The sequence below is a fragment of the Corvus moneduloides genome, chromosome 4 (assembly GCF_009650955.1).
Source record: "Corvus moneduloides isolate bCorMon1 chromosome 4, bCorMon1.pri, whole genome shotgun sequence".
Taxonomy (NCBI): Eukaryota; Metazoa; Chordata; class Aves; order Passeriformes; family Corvidae; genus Corvus; species Corvus moneduloides.
This window is the reverse complement of record NC_045479.1, coordinates 28,720,923-28,733,036: the sequence shown is the minus strand read 5'-3', so window position 1 is coordinate 28,733,036 and position 12,114 is coordinate 28,720,923. Positions and strand designations below refer to the sequence as shown.

The window sequence follows — 12,114 nt, the reverse complement described above, 5'->3', positions numbered from 1 at the left end:
TCTTTCAGATGGGAACAAACACCACAAATAGATTGTTCTTTCTGTCCAAGAGAACACCAAATGCTTTCTGTATTGCTTCAGAAAAGAGCAAACTAGTTCCCTGAGGGATATTTTTCTACTCAGTAGAATCCAACATTGCTTCTGTGAGCTCTTCTCTACTGTCTCTGACCTTTGACAGGTAATCACAAAATTCTAATAAGATAAATTATCCTCAAGTCCTTGAATGGATCTAGACAGGATTCAGCATTTTCATTTCACACATTTACATTTGTCTCTTCATTTTCCTTCCACCCTTGTATTTCCTTTAACTTGACAAAGTGGTAGTAAGACAGGCATGCTGTTGACCATTTCTAATATTATTTGTCTGGAGAGTTTATTGGGTTTGAGAATATGTATGCATTTCTGTATTTGTCTAACTTTTCCTTGTTCCCTATTTAATGCAAACTGTGTAAGTTGTTGAAAGAGGAACTTGACAGTGTGGATGTGTGCTCACAATTTGCTCAAAGAATTCCAACTATGGGTCAGAGATTTTTCTCTCTAATCAGTGACAATGTACATAACCTTTCTGTCTGCTGTAAATGTTCCTGTCTGTAAAATGAGGTTTTACTTGTCTGCCTCACAGGCATGTTGAAGCTTAATTAGTGTAGGTAATAAATGCTAAATATTATTTTAAAAGATCTATTGCTCTCTAAAATGATCAAGTTTGGATCTTAATTCACAGCTTTATGAGCGAGGGTTCAGTATTGACTACCTTAGATTTTCGCAAAACCTCTCCTGAATTTAATAAGGGATTTAACAAAATAACTCTTGAAAACACTTAGGATTCTTCTTAATAAAAAGCTAACTTGTACTTGCATAAAACTCATAGAGCTGTGCACATTATCAGAGTTTTCTTGAATGACAGTCTTTGAAATGCAAATGTTGTACAGGTCTTCCTCGTCTGAAGAATATATGGTTGTTATTGTATTACCATATGTAAAATGTTTTTCTGCACATATTTTCTTAAATTATTTTCTTCAGACTCCGATATACAGAAAGAGCATCATTTAAAAATCACATTCATGTGGCATTCTTTCAACATTTCATAAGTAAAAATAAATTACACAGTGGAAATTGATTCAATTTTTTAAGTTGGGAGAGCAAAGAGTAAAATATTGGAGTTTTGGAGTTCCTGGACTTGTGCCTCATCATGTTTGATCATGTTTAATCCATTTGTCAGAATTCCTTGGAAGATAAGCATTGCATTTCTTTGTTTTCTCTTCTTGTTTCAAACCTGCTCAAAGAGATCGTACTTTTTTTTTTTTTTTAAATATGTATCAGAGGTATTTCTGGAAAATTCTATCAATAAAGTTAAAATATTCAATATAACCCCAAGAAACAATAGGTCTTCTGCAAAGTTTAGAGAACAGTAAGAGGAGCTTTTTAGAGAAACTTCATATCTACTGTAAAGTTAGTTTTGTGTGTTTTAAATGCAATTTTCCTTTTTCTGCTCTTGTACTTTTTCTTGAGGCCACTTTTTGCTTTGTGGTATCTAATTAAAATTAACCTTGCTTTATTCAGGGATTCTGAGAAAGTTCCTCCCATGAATTCTTCTAATCTAAGGGTTGTCTAAAGCTCCAAGATGAAAATGTGGTTGCAGGTGTCATTCTTTTCTACAATGTAAGCTTCTTTGGCAGTGTTAAAAATCATCTCATCCTTGGGGTTCATGTCAAGGCTCTGGGATTCTTCCAGAAGCTAAGAATCATAATAAATCTTGTTTCAATGTATTTTTTCATAGTTAGGAACATTTTTGAACTTGCCTGTGTAAATACCCAACAATAAATAGAAAACAATAAAATAAACCCCACCAGAGTTCCCTTCATTTTAATCCTTCAAACAACAGTTTAATGTGTACTTGCTGATGTGCCAAAATTCGTGGTGGTGGTTGTTGTTTTCAGTGCATGCACTGCAGTAACTTTAGATAGTTGCATTCACGGCTGTGCCAGATGATCTACAGAAGTGGTCATACATAAGCTCGCACACATGTTCAAGTAGACATGGCTCAAAAAGGATTTATCTTTTGGTGGTTAGTTGCTGATTTCCAATGATAAGAAGGTGCCCTTGTACACTGGTGCAATTGTTAGGTACAACAGTAATGGCATTCAGGTTAGTTGTCTTCTAGCAAAAATTGCAATGTCTGAAAACCGTCCTTTTAGGATGGAGAATGAAATATGTTCAAGGATTTTCTGTCTAGCACAGTTCTGTCTCTCCATCTATTTGAAGGGGAAAACCTGCTTGTAAATGATCTGCTGAACTGTCATATGCAGTTAGTTATGTCCCTGATTCAGAGCTGACGCTCTTCTGGATGCATCTCATGCTTTCATTCATTAAGGAAGATTTCCAGCAAATGGTTTTATAGCTGCATATTTTAGCAAGTTGAGATGTCACTGAAAACAAAGCAGCAGAGCACTTCTGTATTCTCTAATATTGACCCAAATGAAGTAAGTGCTTAACTTTAGGAGCTTTAAACTGGCTCTGAATGACTGGTCTGACACTTCATGCTGCACATCCTGTATTTTGGTATTTCTTTTCTTGTTAGGAAGCAAGTGACTTCTTAGTTTCCACTTACTGTACAAGAGAAATTCTTTGTGATCCTAAAGATAGTCTAAAAGGTTGCCTTATTGCTCTTTCTAAATATATATTTAAAGATCTCAGTGGAGATTTTTGGTTGTCTTTGTCAGGAAATGATGGATACCTAAGATAGCGAATTCCTGATGCTACTGGCTTTGGTCCTGATAAAACAAATAGAAAATACACTACTGGCTTCTAGAGCTGGTGTGTAAGTAAATCAGGAGTTCATTTGGACATGAGGAAATGGAATGAAAATGTATCAGGAGAAGTTCAGAGTTAGCACTTGAAAAAGGTTCCTCACGCAGAGGGTGTTTGATCGCTTGAATGGGCTTCCCTGGGAAGTTGTCATAGTACCAAGCCTGACAGTTAAAGAATGTTAGGATGAAACTCTTAGTAATACGATTTAGTTACAGGTAGTCCTCTGAGGAGCAGTGAGTTGGATTTGGTGATAGTTATGGGTCCCTTCCAACTTGAGATATTCTATGATTCAAGTCTGTAGTTTTTGACTGATTGAACTAGGATTGCAAACTTTAAAACATTTTGTAGTTCATGTCTCACAGGAGGTTGCAGATTTTCAGTATTTGATTAAACACACTTGATGTGGAGGATGGTTTTGGAAAATCAGAGAAAAAAGCAAACTGTTTTCCCCAGAAGGAAAAATTGATAAAACACTATATGAGTGAAAAGAAGGATGCTTCTTTTATCTTTTAAAGGAGAATATGTGTCCAGGAAAAATACTTTTATTTTCTTTTGTGGGTAGTTTGCAGGCTGGTATGTAGAAACCAATGATTATATAGTCTCTTTCTTTAGCTATGTACTCTGCTCCCCTGCCCCTTCCCACTCTAATCTGAAGAATGAGAAAAAGGGTCTCATTGCTGAAGAACTGTTGAGGAAGGGGAATTCTCTGTAGATATTTTTTTTTTTAACTACAAATTTTAATGAATAAATGTGAGATCTAAAAGTGTTGGCCTCCAGTGCCTAAGCTAAAAGACAAACAGTGTTTGCGTGAGGTCTACCTGCAGATTGTGACGAGGGAAGGATTGTCACACTCTGAGCTTGACCTATTTTCCTTATTTGATGAAGAGAATGAGTGAATGCCCTAGATGCCCGTCAGCTGCATGACTGAAGAATCATTTATATTAGAAGAGATTTAACTAAAAGAGTATAGCAACAAATATTTGCTTTCTTTAGTTAGCACATTCCTGCTGTATTTAAGAGTTTTCTCCAAGGAGAATATGCAGAGCTGTGTGCAAAGAAGCATGAAATTCTTTTTTTAATGTAGCCTGTTAGTCAACTCTTCATTTCAAGTGCCCTGTTTAGTCTCTAACAGTTAAAAAAAAAAAAAAAAATTAGTTTGTGTTTTCCTTTTAATTTCCTGAGGGTAAGTTGGCTTAGGGAAAGACTGGGGATAAGTTCAACAGTTTCATACAACCCCCAGAAAGTCAGTTACCTTGTGAATCTTACAGAAACCATTTGAACATCTTATATATGTAAAGTTTGGAAATAAAGTACTGTGAGAACATGATTTAGTGTTTTTAGGCAGGATGAAACTGACTTCAAAGATTTTTGTTTTGGAAAAGACATTTTTTTATCCTTACTCCTTCAGAGAAAAAGCTTTTCATATTTCTTTTTATTGATGAATTATTCTTAAGGATCTGCATTGTTGCACAGAAATTCTCCTCGACGATTCAGGTTTGTGCTGAGGTATGTGTGCATGCAGGATTTTAAAATAACTATAATGTTTAAAACAGGGAGTGTGAAAAGTCTTATATTGGAAAGTCAGGGTTCTACTCACTAATGTTTAGCATGGGTTATTTTTTTTCCCCCCAATGCATTAAAAATCTGCACAAAGACAATATTTATCATTGTGAGTCAGATAATGTTGATTACTTGAACACAGTGCTTAATTTGCTCATTAAATGGTCCTTGAGAGTGTTCTGGGGGAAAATAGGTATGAAGCGTAGGTTCAGATTCTGTCAGGTTTGCTACAAGGGACAGTTCAGTGTCTGCTTGCCAAGGGGTAACAGGACTTTAGGGAGCTCATCTAGCCCACCCTCATGTCCCAAGGCAGCAACAGCTGTCTCTGCATCTTTCCAAAAACTGCTGCATCTCTCTGTACCAGTTTTGGCCAGGACCACTTTTGGTGTATGTCAGTAATCAACACACTCTTAGTAACTCTCAGCTTTTTATTTACATTTAGTCCTTCGCTTACACCTTGCTGCAAATTCTTTTTTCCAATAAACCTTATTTAAGTATTAACATACTTCATGCTCACAGTTAGTGCCTACTTAGTGGCTGTGGATCCCTATTGATTTTAATATCCCAACAGCAAAAGTCAGTTGTATAATTCCCTGTATAAATAGATGACAATAAAATAGGGAGCTTGGTAGCTTTCTGTAGATAATCTCGTTGGAAATAAATAATTGTCATAAATGCATCCAAAAGGAAGTAGTCTGTTTTTTCTTCCCCCCCCCCCCCCCAAATTAGAATATCTGGTAAAGCCTACTATATTCTGTGGGTTTTTAAGATATTTGTCCATGTGAACTTTTCCATTTTTGTATGAAAGTAAAGAAACTTACTATTTTTATAATCACCTGAAAAAATTCCAGCTCAAAAAGTTTTTGTAATATATTTCTCTCTACATGATAGGAATCCAGTATTTTGAATGTTAGACCATTTTTGACTCACAAGTATAGAAACTCCTGAGAGTGAAGCAAATGGTTGGGGTTAACCTCACACCCAGTTTCTATTAAGCTGGTTAAAAGAGGGATAGGGAAATACTGTTCTTGCATTCTGCAACCTAAAGATTACATTTTTAAAGGAATGATAACTGAATAGAGGTGTTTACTTAGCTGAGTTCTGTTTTGTTGAGAAGATGATGGTTTGTTTAGTGAGGGGTTAAACAGAAACTAATCCTTTAGGCTTACTTTGAAAGGTGGTTACCTTTCCAGCAAGAGAGAGTGTTGTTTGCTTTGCCAGAAACAGTGTAAGTGTTCCTTAAATCATCATGTTCTGTAAAAGAATAAACTTCTTATAGGAAGAATGTCATTGGCATAAGCAATGTCTTTAGAAGATTCCAAAAATGAATGAAGGTGCTTTCATTTATATCTCACAAACAAGGCATTTTTCTTGATGTAGGCTGTATTAAAACTTTTTGTGAAGAAAGTAATTTTTTTGTGTGACAAGTACTCTAATAAAAGTATTGTAGGTTATGGGAAATAGAACAGAAGTGTGGTTGGCTCAAGTTAGTTACATTTATTCAGATGAAATACTATTCTACTGTACACTTCAGGACAAGCAGAGAAAATACCAAAATCTTTTTCAGCCAGTATTTATCTATTTCAATTATTTTTGACAGTTTGTGTTGCATGTGTGCTTTTAGCTACAGTGCCTTTATATCGACAGTTGGTAGCACAAGCCTTTTAAAGCACAAAGGGTAGCAGTACTTCAGCCAATCTGTGATAAAAGGGAAAAAATGAAATCACTATGGAAACTGCAGGAAGAATCTAAAAGCTTTCTTTATAAAGTAAACGTCTGATGTTTGTGACTGCGGGGGCAAAAAATTCATAAATCTGTACGATGCTATCATCTCTGATTTGTTATCGCAGCAAATGCCAAGTCTAAGCAATCTGACCTTAGCCTTATTAAGTGCTTTCTTTTCAGATACAGTTATTATTTGACAATAGAGAGACTGCAGTGCTGCAAGGGGGAAAACTAATATATTTAAAATATGTGTGTGTGTGTGTGTGTATGTCTACGTATATATATAACTATCCATCTTTTTTACCCTGTGAAGCTTGTAGAGTTGAGAGCACTGAATGTGGGAACTCAGGGACTACTATTCTGAGCACAATTGAGAAAACTGTGTTTCGTCCCATTGCATGTGCTTGTCTTTGATCTCAAATTGAAAATCTCTCAGCCTCTTCCTCCAATCCAAAAGCAAATAAATACTGAGAGAAAGAAACCTCTCTCCTCTCAGCACATAGGGCCTCCACAACTGAAAAATGAAGGCAGCTGTAAGAGCTCTGATGAACCTGTTTGGACAACAGACAGCAAAAAAAAATACCTGTCTTGGTGGAGGAGTTTAAGAACGCTGCAGAGATCATCAGACAGTACACAATATCTTGGCTCACACGGGCCATTCTCTTTATCTCTAAACAATACCAGCCAGGCTCCTCCGTACCTACAACTGAAGAGCTGCGGGAGCAGGAGGACAGTAACTGATACAGCTTTTAAATGTGAATCTCCTTGTCTTGTTAAGAAAAAAAAGAAAAAAGAAAAAGAAAGATAAATACATGAATTCAAAGCAAGGGAAGATATCTGGTAAGTATTTTTATTGCATTTGGCTGCTTGAGATGGAAGATTGTTTTTAGTTATAAGTGTCTGCTATAAGCAAGATTTGTATGAGTGTGGGGCTTTTGTGAAGTTTTTTAATGATAGATGAATTTCATGCCTATTTTTGCATATCCAACTTTGATAGCTTTAGGATTTCTTTTTTTTTGTTGTTGTGCTGTTATTAGTGTGCAAGCTTTCCAAGTCTGATCTTTCAAGATGCTCAGAAGAGCACTGTTATTCCCATGCTCTAGGAATATAAATATGCCCACGGGTAATACATATTATTGTATATTATATATGAATACACAAAACCAGGCTTTAATATTTGTTTTAGAATGGCAGTTTTCAAATACGCTGGTAATGACCCAAGCCAGGCAAGTATTTTCCGACTGTTTCAAGGTCTCAAAACAGTGTGAATGTTTTAACTCCTATTGAATAAGTTTATATATGATTTAATCTATGACAGCTGACAACACAAAGTTATTTGGCTATAAATGTGAGAGGCCAGAAGAATTCTTGATTATATTTGGATTTCATAGTACACTGGTGAATGCTACTATAGTGTGTGCTTGTGTTACCAACAGAAAGATTCCAGGTTAACAGTAGAAAAACAGAGACAATGCAATCCTGTCAGAAGCAGGTCAGTCTTTCAGTAAAAAATATAACTGTAAGAAAAGATATAGTTTGACTTACTGGCTTCATTGCAGCTTTTTATACATACAATGAAAACCAATTATCTGTGGAGGAAATTTGACTTTGTGGAATGGAATTAAATTGCTTTTTAAAGGCTTGCTTAAACAGCACTAGCTGGAGGGAAGTCCAATAACATTTTTAGCTCTGAATTGTAATGACTTTGCTACATTAATAAATCAGGTTGTGTTCTGGCTTTTATCAAAAGATTCCAAGGAAGAAAACTAACCACGGCAGGTTGAAGCTACAGGGGCAGTCCTGACTTGCCTTTCTCCATCCAGCTACTTTACTTCAAAAAGTGTTCCTTCAAAAAGCAGCAGCTCCCAGGGATCAGTGCTTAAAACGGTAAGTCCACATCCATCCAAGGTGATGAAAACAAGTGATAAATGTTAATTCCTGCTAACAAGTGAATTGTCAAACTGGAATATCTGTGATGTAGTGTGCCTAGTTAAATCACTGTTCTTAAGGAAGTGTGTGTGTGGGGGGAATCTTATTTATGTTCAACACATTTGGGGTAGTGTTGATATTGTTTTGGGGGTTTGGGGTATGTTTTGTGGGCTTTTTGTTTGGAGATTTTAGAAAGAAAATATCTCGTTCTATTTATTCTATCTCTTGTCTTGATATGGGACTGGATACAAGATGGACTTAAAAAGTAAACTTTATCAAAAGAGATAGTTTAATTCACTCTACATGTGTGAATGTGCCCTGTTGCTATAATTCATGTACTACTAGTTAGCTAATGTTTGGGCTCATTAGGGAAGCTTTACAAAGTATGTATTTGGGACTCAGAGTCTGAAACTTTACAAAAAGAAAAGGATATATTTGAACAGTGCTTTGCTCTACTGATGTTAACTCTAAAGTAATTGGGGGAGAACAAAAAAGAAGATACTGTCACCTTCTATTCATTTTCTCCAACAGATCACATATCAAACGTGTAATCTGTAGGAGGAATGTGAACTGGTGAAATGTACCTCTGATGCTAGTTTCCTATGCCTTTATGTAGAATGTTTGTAATTATCTTGCTGAGTCGTAATCCCTGACATTTGCTTTCACAAAGCATCTAGTGGAGAATGCAATACTCTAATTACGTTTCTGTGAAAGAGTTGAGGGGAAAAAAAGTTGTGCTCTTTAGAACAGCATTTTAAAGAAGAGCAATTTCGTTAATAATATACATACCAAATTTTGGAAAGGTTAAGGATTCTTTATCAACTGTAATTCCAGGTTGTTTTATATTGCAGTATGCAAACATAGTTCAATGTATGTTAATCGTAAGTTCTTTTCTAAACTATATACTTTACTTGCCTACACCCAAAGCAAAATATGTACTGGTTTCTGTAGAAATATTTTTATATCTTTATGTTTGCTATCTTATATTTTTCAGTATTTTCTGAGATAAATGAAGTCTAGTTACCACATAATAAATAAACATGTTTTCGTTAAAAATAAAACAAAAAACCACCAGTGCTTTCTTATATGATGTTTTACACTAGCTTTTATATTAAGGAAATGAAGATCAAGAATAACAATGAGTTAAATTTGAATTGCACTTCATGAAGATCGCCTCCTGTTACATTCATTTCTGTAGGGAACTAGCCACAAACAATGTGAAGTTGTAAAACTGACTTTTCATCACCGAGAGAGCTCACTTTTTATAGATAGGTTTGTCTGCAAAGTGAGGCAAAAGGTTAATTGAGGTTGCATATTTGAATACATTATATGCATTTCACCTCTCTAAGACAGTTACTGAAACACAGTGCTTTTTTCATAGCTGGTACGAATAATTTCTCAATACAAAGATATTTACTACAGAATCATTAAAATGGAATCTCCAAAGGAAAATGGATACGTGACACTGGTGTGTGCCTTTGTTTGCCAAAGTGGGGCTGTGTGGATTAGCTGAAAGAAATGACTCCAGCGGTCTGTTCTCAAGCAAATTTCTCAGATGCAGAATTGTTATGCACGACATACCTAACTTTCTTTATGCTCTCCTTTTGGGAAATCAATTCAAACTGTTCAAATATCCCATGGTACATGAGATTAGTTACCCAATGTTGTGCCCATAATGCTTGCTTTTAGTAGGTGACTTGTACAATTAAAAAAAAAAAAAAGCAACATGGAAAAAGCCTTGCTTTTCCTCCCCCTTAAGTGGCCCCTTTTTTCCCTTCCACTTTGTGCTTGTGTGGATTTTGTTGTTTAAAATAAAAGAAAAAGATGAGAGAGAGAAAAAAAACCCCTAGGGCTAATCAGTGTATACAAACATCATCCTTTACATAAATCCCATAGTGTGTACTTTACAGCAAGACATCTATTACTGGTGACTTGGGATAGACTTGACTGGGAAGAGTGGCCATTGTCTCTCTCAAAGGTGACCTCCAAAGACTGAAAGTCTTTGGACAGAATACTCCTCCCCAGTCTTGTCTCAAAACCTGAAGAAAGATGTTTCCCTCATGAACACAGCCTGGGGATTGCTTCAGTAAAAGCAGGGAGGGTTTCTGAGGAAGAGGAGGAGGTCACACCTTCATATCAAGTGGCAGCTTCTCTGTCTTCCCACGACATGCCCAGCTCCAACAAGAGCTCTCTCCAGAAAGTTTTCATTCTCATCCTCCTGTAAAGGGGTATTTAGTAATACTGTGTTGCTTTTGAATTGCGTGTGTGTGTTCATGGAGATAGCAAGCCAGCAGCAGATGAGCACATACCAGGATAACACAGCACTGGAAGATGTGTGGGATTCTTGATTCAGGGTGAAATACCCCAGGGTTATTAACATTTAGCAGGGCCTTGCCAGAGGTTGAAATCAAATGTGACCATGCTCAGGAGCTTGTCACGTGGTCCTTGGCAGGGCTTCAAAGCAGGCTTTCCACGGCATGGTACTGGTGGTCTCCCTTTGGCAGTGGAGTACACGTGCTGGGCAGGGTAGGTGTTTCCAGACGGTAACGTGGCCACATTCTCACAGCTTTTCCATGCTGTACACCAGTAGCACAAGATCTTCCTGGCATATATTTCTCCAGAAATTTAAAATTCCATTTAGTGGCAAGAGTTTGTTACTAGTTTCCTCAATAGAAGGGAAACTGGTGCACAATGCTGCAGAGTTCATAATAAATTAATCTTTTTGTTTAAGAACACTATTAAATTGCAAACATATTTGTAACTGAAAGCTTTTTCCTATATAATGCCAGGCATTTACCTAAACTGATGATAAAAAGTACAGTCCAAAGATTATGTCTGTCATTAAGGACTATATTCCAATTGATATGAAAGAGATATTCTGGAATTAAACAGCAACAAGGTTTCTGAATGCAAAGTCCTGGTTGTTTAAAATGCACTGAGTAGACTAGAGGTATTCTGCCACACAGGGCATTACACTGAATAAAACTGATTTGCTTTCCTGTTTGTCTGTTTGTTTCCTTGCTGCACTGGAAGAATTTTGAATGGCTCTGAACGCCTGGAATTTTGGTAGGAATGTAATTAAATTCTCAAACATGCAGAAAAGGTTGCTTTGAAACACTCCAAAGTGACCACTGGCAACTTTCAAATTAAAGCACACGCGGTTTTTTTAGCATGTTTTTAGCATGAAGTTGCTGATAAAATGATTGTGTATTTGTAATGGGTAGGAAGGCTGAGTTGATAGAGTCTGTCAGGGTAAAATACTGCTTTTGACATCATTTCTCTAATTTGCGCTTGTGTTAGCAGTCTCAATTTTTTTTTTTTTTTTAACTGTGCATTTTATAAATCTGATTGTATTGCCACTTGAAAACATTGCTGGTAATCTTCAACCTTTACACTTTAAACTTGCCTTAAAGCAATCCAAGCCACCCACCCTAAGGCAAGCATACCCATGCATATACACATCCTACTGCAATCTGCTTCAAATGGAATTAAGACTGACTTACACAGAAGAAGGGAAAAAAGTGGTTTAGAGCTCAAGTCTGCACCTGGCTTGAACTTATACAATAGTTATCCAGAGTGAAGAATGATTAGCTTTTCATATAAAAATGCATTACTTCCTAAAAGTCAAGCACAGAGTGTAAATGTCAGGATATTTCCTCTAACAGCTTCATTGACCATGTCATTGCAAATAAATGCTTAAGCTCCATGTCATATAAAATTTAAAAAAAAAACCCAGAAATTTTTATGCAAATAAAATCTCCTTATAGAAATATATAACTGCTATGGGACTGAAATGAGTATCTCTGCTTTTTATGCCAGCTAATTGCTATTTACTTGCTCTAGCACAATTTTGTCCTGGAGATGCTAACTTCTTTTTCAGTCAATGCTTAAAATGTATGTCTGGTGGAAAGACTGCTGAACCTTTTGCACTAAATTTCTCTGTTTCTTAATACCTAGATTATTTGAGCAAGGATGCATGATATCTATTCCAACAGTTTTAGATCCCCATGAATTATGAAAATTCAGAGGAAGGCAGAGTAGGACTTATTTCCCTTACAGGACTGGAATCCTGTTTTACTGCTGGAGTGTACT

General features: G+C 36.2%; 1 long non-coding RNA gene across 15 annotated transcripts in view; it reads left to right on the top strand.

Annotated features, from left to right (window-relative positions):
- LOC116443316 overlaps nt 1–12,114 on the top strand; it is a 114,467-nt gene that overhangs the window by 29,487 nt on the left and 72,866 nt on the right. For 14 of the 15 annotated variants that reach the window (XR_004239815.1, XR_004239818.1, XR_004239816.1 and 11 more), the window contains 2 exons: nt 6,590–6,933; nt 7,844–7,980. This is a non-coding gene — a long non-coding RNA (uncharacterized LOC116443316). The remainder of the gene's footprint in view (nt 1–6,589; nt 6,934–7,843; nt 7,981–12,114) is intronic. The other variant, XR_004239825.1, reaches the window with a different exon arrangement.